The sequence below is a fragment of the Rhagoletis pomonella genome, unplaced genomic scaffold (genome assembly GCF_013731165.1).
Source record: "Rhagoletis pomonella isolate Grant_MI unplaced genomic scaffold, Rhpom_1.0 Rhpom_scaffold_00007, whole genome shotgun sequence".
In the NCBI taxonomy this organism is placed as follows: Eukaryota; Metazoa; Arthropoda; class Insecta; order Diptera; family Tephritidae; genus Rhagoletis; species Rhagoletis pomonella.
This window is the reverse complement of record NW_023458561.1, coordinates 28,757,319-28,760,085: the sequence shown is the minus strand read 5'-3', so window position 1 is coordinate 28,760,085 and position 2,767 is coordinate 28,757,319. Positions and strand designations below refer to the sequence as shown.

Here is a 2,767-nt window from a genome sequence, read left to right as displayed (position 1 = left end):
TTCTGTCTCTCCGTCTATGGGTTATGGCACATAATGAACTGCGCTGCAAGTCCTGGAATAGGAGAGAGGCTCTAAGATCATGACGACCATGCGGTGGTTGCAACTACAAAATTTCCACAAACGCTCTCTTTAAACTACTTGGGCATACTGGATAAAACCCTACGCTTTTAAGATACAAGAGCATGTTAGATGGCTCTCTACAGTTTTAAGGACGCGATCAGACATAGTGGGAAGACGTTTTCTCTAGACTCCCGCCCGCAGTGATTACTTTAACTTAAGTGTCAAAAATTTAAATAAAAAAATACCAAACTAAAAGTGAAAGCCATCGCCATGAATAAAGACCTTCCAAACATGGACCATAAGGGATATGACTTTGAAAAAAAATCATAGCTTAAGTGGCAAAATTGGATCGTTATTTTTGATTTTTATTTATTCGAACATACCATAACCGTTATTTTCAGACTAAGTCTTTTAAATATATCATAAAGGACGCAGTCGTAAGAATGCAGTCTCCTTTACACCGATTATAAATCCTCACAAAAAAATACAAATCCAAAATTACGATTATTTGGGATCGAAAAAAAAAAATTTTACGATAACGATAAAATTTGGCCGAAACAATGAAAACTTCAATTTAAACGATTATTAGATATATATCGACAAAAAAAAGACATAGCGATTTGAATTATCTAAAAATAAAAATCCCGGTATTTACTGGTCATTTTGGACTCTTGCTTCAAACACCTTCGACAGTATTACAATCTTTAAGTTTCAAATCATTATCTGTTTAGTTAATTTTACAAATTGCAATACTGCATAAATAATAAAATTTAAAATTTATGTAGGTGGCAACCTTATAACATTACGAAATAATAAAAAGGTACTTAAATAAGTGTAACATGAAACAACACTTTTCACTATCTACTTACTTCGCCACCAGCAGAATCACCGATTGCTGCTCCACATCCGTACGCGCTTCCTTCTCCAGCCAGCGCTTAAAATTCTCCTTCGTGGGCTTCTTAACTAGCGTCTTTATTAGGTCGCCACCCAGAAATTTCACTTCCTTATCGTCCACTGACGTCTCACGTTCACTGCGTCTTTCGTTGCTACTACTACTACCTGCCGCATTGGTAGGTGGCTGCGCTTCCACTGGCGCCAAAACCACGACACTCACCACCTTCTTGCCACGCAGTTCTTCATTGTCCGGCAGTGGGAACTGAGCACCATTAATTTTCAACGGCAGGTAGCGATTATACTGCCTCTCTGCCGCCAAGTCCACTGGTGGCACCACAGTCGCATCCGACTTAATATACTTTTCCGAAACACGTTTCTCATTATCTGCATCAAAGTGTACCACTTTCACGTCCACACCCTGTTTATGTGGCAATGCATTTGATTCCTTAACGCGCTCGATATCCTTTTCGCTTAGCGCCACCTTGTCACCATTTGGCTTTACGACGGTAACGACCTTCTTGGATGCAGAGATTTGTGCGGCACCACCCGCACCATAGAAGTGCTGCAAGTGTTCGGCGGGCAGATTCTCCAACGCCACGTCGCCTACCTTATCATAGTCCAACACGGAAATATCTGCATTATTAAGTATGCCCGATGAGAGTAGCTGTTGGCGCAAATCATCAGGCACTTCATCGGGCAGCTGTAGTAGTGTTTGTGAAGCCTTTGTGCTCTTCACCTCATTTAGCGTGGGTTGTGCGTTCTGCTCAGCGTTGCTACTGCTTGCCGTGGAAGAGGCTTGACCATAGCTGCTGCTGCTAGTGGATTGGGTAGTTGGCAGATAGGGTTTATCATTACCAGAAGCCACTTGTGCTCCAAAGCTGAACTGGCTTACTGGAGTTTTATCCTCGCTGCGGCGTTGTTCGAGTTGTTTAAAGACATCCGAGTGTAAGGTAGAGACGCTAAATTGTGGTGAACTACCCGCAGCAGTATTGGGTAGAGATGAGGAAATAAGACTACCAGCGGTCTGCCGTGGTTGTTGTGCATAGCTCGTGGTCTGACTGGCTAGCACATGTGTGGCACCAGTTTGTTGAGGAAACTGGCTAGAGTGGTACTGATTATACGCATTCGGTGGCATGGGTGTGACAATCATGACCTTCTCTCCATCCGTAGTTTGGGCGTACTGAGGCGGAGCTGGCGTCGTGGTGCTGTAGCCGTTTCGGGGACTGTTATGTGCGGTCACAAAGTTGCTAAAATGTTGTTGCTCTTGCGGTGCTTGTGCCTGACTTTGTGAAGTATGCTGAGATGCAGTGCTGATGTAGTGACCGCTTGAGGAAACTGCCGAAGAGCCAGCATTGCCGCTTGTATAATGATTGTGTTGCTGTTGTTGGCTTGAATAGGATTGTTGTGCGTGATTTGGCGCAGGTGTGGGTCCCAACTGCGGCGCCGGTATGTCGTGCAACACCTGATTCTGTGAGTGGAAGCCAAAACTGCCAAAGCCGTTGTATTGTCCGCCGCCAATTGGTGTCTCGATAGTTTCCGTGATATGTTGCTCGTATTTCGGTATGGATTTAAGAAGCTCAGTTTCCTTTGAAGGCTCTGCGCCAAAGTAGTTGTGCAGCGACTTAATTGGATCGGATGAATGCAGTGAAGCGGCGGTGGGGCCATTAGCAACAGATGAGCTAATTTGTTGACTCTGGAAGGCTTGTTTTTGACTTTGTTGGGTCTTCTGCTGAGTGTGATAAGATTGTTGGTGCGATGGCTGTTGCAATTGTTGTTGCGATTGCTGTTGCGACTGATGTGCCTGTGGCTGCTG

The 2,767-nt window shown here is 44.2% G+C and overlaps 1 protein-coding gene across 1 annotated transcript in view; it reads left to right on the top strand.

The window, feature by feature from the left end:
- LOC118742525 (daxx-like protein) overlaps window positions 1-2,767 on the top strand; it is a gene marked incomplete at its 5' end in the record, with an annotated part of 9,023 nt that overhangs the window by 4,899 nt on the left and 1,357 nt on the right.